At 35.1% G+C, this 6,259-nt stretch overlaps 1 pseudogene; it reads right to left on the bottom strand.

The window, feature by feature from the left end:
* Window positions 1-2,434: 2,434 nt before the first annotated feature.
* The window catches only part of LOC107556894 (serine/threonine-protein kinase pdik1l pseudogene), a 5,483-nt pseudogene continuing 1,658 nt past the window's right edge, over window positions 2,435-6,259 (bottom strand).

Raw genomic sequence — 6,259 nt, forward strand, 5'->3', positions numbered from 1 at the left:
CGGTCGACCACTTCTTATGATTATGTTGGAAAGAATGATGGATAATGTAGTTGTCACACGAAAAAAAGCACAATGGTAAAACAATGCTAAATTAAGCTCTATAGCTACACTTCATCAACGGTATAGAAAACAGGGCTGCACAAAATACCAGAATAAAACATGGCTTAGTGTGATTATCTAATTGCAAAAGCTGTGATTTAAATAATTATATGCATGGCATATAATTAATTTACATGCGTGCAGCTCAAAATATATTTATTTATTTGCTGGAAAACTGACAAAATAAAAGCCTGGTTTTTCTTTTACAATATTATTACAATATATTTATTGTTTTTACGTAATAATAATCAGAATGCAAATAATTAAGAATTATTATTTTGAATGGGTAACAGAGCAGGAATGTATGAAAACTTGGAAAGATTTTCTTTTAAACTGTTCACTTTAGTTACTGAAAGAGGTTTGATTTGGTTTTTGTGAAGAGTATATAATGTGCAACACCCTGATTTGCCAAGTTTTTCCACAAATCATTCAGTTATCCCCCACAATTTTCAGAGTAAATGTCATTTAGTACAATTTTCTATGTAGACTTCCCCACAAAACACCCCAAATTAATCATTCAAATAATCAGATGAAAATTCCTGTATTTTTTCATATAGCAATGAAGAGAAACTAAATGTTCCTATGTCAGTTTTAAAATCTCATCTCCTAAATCCACCAATGATTTCCTCATCTCTATTAATAAACCAAAAACTACTGTAAGTGACACTTCCTCCTTTAGCCACTTCCTGTTTCCTGACAGGATATCGAAGGCACAGCACTAATGTGCAGATAATAAATGATTTATATTTAATTCACATTTCGATCAGCAACTTTCCAAAGTGTCCAGAAATATCCGACTCACTGATTTGAGTTCTACCAGTATGAGTATGTACAGTAGTAACTATCTGAATGTAGTGATTTGCATTTCCTCTTGTTTGCCACTAGGGCTGCAAAACAATTAATATCATTAAAAAAAAAGTGTTTACACATACTGTGTGTGTGTAATGTATATATTTATTATGTGTATATATAAATACACACAAACATGTAAATATTAAGGAAAAATAATGTGTTAGGTCTATATATAAAATATTTATATACAGTGGGTACGGAATTTATTCAGATCCCCTTAAATGTTTCACTCTTTGTTATATTGCAGCCATTTGCTAAAATCATTTAAGTTAACAAATTTTAGGGGGTCTGAATACTTTCCGTACCCACTGTATAATATAAATTACATTCAAGTATAAATATATATACACACATACAATTTATTTAAAAAATACGGGTCAAAGAAGAAAGGGTTTAAGCATAAAAACAATAAGTGTAATACTGCTTTAAATTGTTGTGTCCCCCCCCCAAAAAAAATAAAAGTTTTCTGTTAATTTAATTCCAATTTTGCTTTTGTTTTTCTGAGCAAAAAATAAATATCATACATTTTTCCCTGATTTACAGAAGACATCCACTAAAATGTCATTCAGTGTAACAATCTTGTCAGGCATATTTACAACAAAAATCAATTTATGACATATTAAAAGACTAATTACTTTCACCCCAAATACTAATTAGTTATAATTTTAAATTTCTAAAATTTGCCAGGTTTTGCCCATTTGTCAGTAAGAAATTTTTACTCATTTAAAACACAATAAAATTTAATATGCTCTCTTATTCTTATTATACATTTTAATATGTACAGGTCAGAATAAGAATGTTGTTTGAATTTTTACATAAATATTGTGCGACACTGAATGACAATTTAACATTATTACAATCAGATTTTGACTTTTTATCCTCCAAAAACATATTTGAAACCTTAAAAGTAGACACTTTACTTACATTTAATGTGCTTTCTAAGGACATAAAATCACTTTTGTAAATTTCTTTTCATGCGGACATCTTAACGTCTTTGACCCATATACATGCGCGTGTGTATTTATATGTACATAATAAATATAGACAGTACACACACGTGACCGTGGAAAACAAAACCAGTCATAAGGGTCCATTTTTGGACATTGAGAATAAATAAGCTTTCCATTGATGTATGGTTTGTTAGGATAGGACAATATTTAGCGGAGATACAACTATTTGAAAATCTGGAATCTGAGGGTGCAAAAAAATCGAAATATTGAGAAAATCGGCTTTAAAGTTGTCCAAATGAAGTTCTCAGCAATGCATATTACTAATCAAAAATTAAGTTTTGATATTTATGGTAGGAAATTTACAGAATATGTTCATGGAACATGATCTTTACTTAATATCCTAATGATTTTTGTCATAAAAGAAAAATTTATAATTTTGACCCATACAATGTATTGTTGGCTATTCCTACAAATATACCCCAGAGACTTATGACTGCTTTTGAAGTCCAGGGTCACACACCGTGTGTAAACAAACTTTTTTTTAATGCGATTGATCGCGATTAATCGTTTTGCAGCACTATTTGCCAGCAAGTTCTTTGATTTGTCTGCTGTAAAGCTAACGTAAACCTAAGCTGGATGAGCTTTGTGCTGGCTGTGACACATACTTCCAGATAGAGCGAGGAGCTGGAGCCGTGGCTCATGCGCTGGGCGAGGCCGTCTCTCTGGAGGATGCATTCCTCCAGGTGGATGACGTTGGGATGCTGGCTCTGGATGCTGCTCAGGGCCCAGAACTCCCTCAAGGCCAGCTCCACGTTCTCCGGGGAGTGACAGCGGATCTTCTTCACAGCCACGCGAGCTCCGGTCTGCCGTACAGCTGCCTCGTAAACCACACCGTAACTGCCCCGGCCCACCTCCTGGATCAGCTCGTACTTGGCTTGACTGCTCACCATCCTCTTCTCCCTCACCTGTATGGCCAAGACACAACAATCCAATCCATGGAGTCACTGTAGTATTTGTTGGGAACTTTCAATGACAAACCTAACTTGTGACTGAAGTATTTTTTTGCGCCACTAATCACACCAAACAGAAATGCCAGAACATCTTTTTTTTTAAGCAGGTGTAGACAACAAATGCCATTTAAAGCTTGAACTTAGTATTCACAATATACTAGTATCATACTCGCCAAACTAAAGATTTTTAATATAGTTATTTTAGTAGTATATAATATTCAATTTTGTTCATATTTGGAATTACGAGTTTTATATTTTCATTAAAATTTTGGATGAAGTTTTAGTAATTTTGTTGTGTTTTTTTGTCATTTTCATGAGTTAAATTTGAATTGCTTTAGTACTAGGGTTCCAAAGGGGTGGAACATTTCCGGTAAGTTTCTTGGAAACTTTCCAAAAATCCCTGGAATATTCCAAAATTTCTGGAATGTTTCCAAAATTTACTGGAAATTTTCCACCTTTTTGCAACCCTATTTAGTGCATTAACTTAGTGAAATCTGAGATAAAATAAGGTATTTTATATATTTGATCTTACTTCAGTTGATGTTCGTTTTATTTCAAGTTCTGAAAATGTGTATAACAGAATAATTTAAGGACACTAGAATCTTTAGATCATCCATTTTTCATACTGTACATTATAACGATGCAATTCCAAAATTCACATGTAAAATTATTTCAGTTTTAACATTTAGAGTTTCTATATTATAGTATAAACTGTACTTTTTTTTTTTTTTGCAATATTTCTAGTACAAAATAGCATAGAATGTTTGGCAACTTTGTTCATATAATGGTCATAGATGTTAGAATTGAATATCAGTGCACTTTTATTCCAAAGCAGGGATGACAAATGAAGCAGAGAATTATGAAGCACACCAAGCTCATCACCACTATGGATCCATCTGGGATGACACCCGTATCAATATCATCCGCAATGTTGATTTCAACTGTACAGCAGAAAACAAACTTGCTATGGCCCATTAGAGCAGCAAGCGGTCGTATCAGGTTTCTCTTAACATCACTTGTTACACAACAATTAGTCTCAGACTCAGACAGACTGTCCGATACATACACTACTCTAAATTGGCAAGAGCTGCCAATCCAACTTGCACTGCATTGAACTTGCAACACTACTTCTGGGAGTCAGGGTGTACAAGGTTTGTTCAGTCTCCCAGGAAAGAAAACGGTTTAATAGCATGAGACTAGTCACAGAATTTACAAACATTTGTAGAATTCAAAACCATTAATATTTGAAAGATATTCAGTTTTGTTTAAGGTAATGAGTAGCCAAGCATCACCAAATGCAGCCAATGAGTTACCTCTAATCATAAAGTCATTTTCCATTATTCGAACAAGCTGAAATTTGAGGTACACCAACCAAATATCGTGGCAGCATCAATTTTCAGATTTTACGTTAAAAAAACAAAACAACTGTGGTTGCTTGCTTTTCATGTGGGTCAGATATCAGCTGCTTTCTGTCTAGTGGGTGGTGTTTGGCCAGATGCTAGCTACATAATGAAATTGACTTGTCAATAGTCTGGCTCTTCAAGATAATACAAGAGTGGGCTTTATCTCACTTATTTGCTGCATAACAGTTTGTCTACAAGAGGTTTCCAAGAACTTGTTTTGAAACGGACAATATTTTAGTGTCCAAAGGTATGAAAGTCACGCGATCCATAACAACTTCCTCTTTTAGAGCAACAGCAGTGTTAGGAGTTCACATTCAGACCACTTAAAAGGCAACTTTGAATCCATTTAATATTTATCATTGGACGTTGTGTTTTGCTATTGTAATTACCTTTGGTTTTTGAAACAGCTTGAGCATATTTGTCTCTATGAAAATATATTTTTTTAAATGTTGCTATTGTAAGCTTATTTTCATCTGCAAGTGTCTCGTAGTCAGTTAATTCCACACATTTAACCGCAAACTCTCGTTCAGTAGTCCATTTGTGCACCAGACATGAATAATTAACCCGTAAAAACATTTGGCTTAAAGGGATAGTTCATCCAAAAATGAAAATGTGATGTTTATCTGCTTACCCCCTGCAGGGCATCCAAGATGTAGGTGACTTTGTTTCTTCAGTAGAACACAAATGATGATTTTTAATCATCATTTTTAATCGTTGCAGTCTATCAGTCGTATAATGGATGGCAATAGTAACAAAATCTATGAGAGTAAAAGAAACATGCACAGACAAATCCAAATTAAACCCTGCAGCTCGTGACGACACATTGATGTCCTAAGACACGAAACAATCGGTTTGTGCGAGAAACCGAACAGTATTTATATCACTTTTTACCTCTAATACAGCACTATGTGTAACTGTCTTTGAGCGCGCGCACGGCATCCGGTGCATGAGGTGTGTACGCGCTCTGGTGTAGTTTACGCAAGCGCTGGAAGTGATCTCTCGCGCGTATACGTCACTCATTGTTTACACAGTGCACAGTCATTGTAGGTACGACGGCTAATCAAAATGGTACTTACTTGCGCTTATCCGGATTGTTCAAACCGACTTAAAACTAAAAGATTACGTTCTCTCGCGCGAACTCATTCGGGAGTGGTGACTTTCCACGTATTCCCAACTTCTGAGCCTGCTCGCCTGAAGTTATGCTTGATTGCTCTTCGGCTGGATATCAACACACCCTTTAACGTAAACTACGCCAGAGCGCGTACACACACCACATGCACCGGAAGCCGTGCGCACGCACAAAGCAGTTGGACATAGTGCTGTATTAGAGGTAAAATATGAGGTGGCCTATTATTTTATTTTCAAATGTAACTAACACAAATATTTGAATTAATTTGTTACTACTTATAATACGTAAGTGCAAATCTCTTTCGTGTGTTGACTTGTTTCCTACTGAAACAAGACAGTAGGCGGGACATATAGAAAGACCACACCCCTTTTCAAATAGCCATAGTTAACCATGACTTGCTACTTAGATCACATTTTATTACAAGTTAGTGGAAAGGACATTATCACTGCCTACAAGGCATTTGATTGGGAACAAAAGAAAAACCGTACACACATCCGAGTGCAAGAAGATGCCACAGAACTCCACTTTTGCATTTCAAATTTTTTTTTTTTTTGGAAATCATTCAGTTAAATGAAAGTTCCAATAAAATAGTCATTACTCATGTATGCACAAAAATATGAAATGATAATTGTTCTAAAAGAGGTTTCTTTAGAAAAATCTCTCGCTTTTGTACCGGAGAGATCAGAGGCATTTTAAAACGCAGTTAGTGCAAATGGTAAACAAATGTGACAGCGCTGCCAACACGTGTGTGTTTGTGTGTGTGTGAGAGAGAGTGTGTGAGAGAGTGTGTGTGTGTGAGAGAGTGTGTGTGTGTGA

Source organism: Sinocyclocheilus grahami, unplaced genomic scaffold (genome assembly GCF_001515645.1).
Source record: "Sinocyclocheilus grahami isolate Dianchi unplaced genomic scaffold, SAMN03320097.WGS_v1.1 scaffold582.1, whole genome shotgun sequence".
Classification (NCBI taxonomy): domain Eukaryota; kingdom Metazoa; phylum Chordata; class Actinopteri; order Cypriniformes; family Cyprinidae; genus Sinocyclocheilus; species Sinocyclocheilus grahami.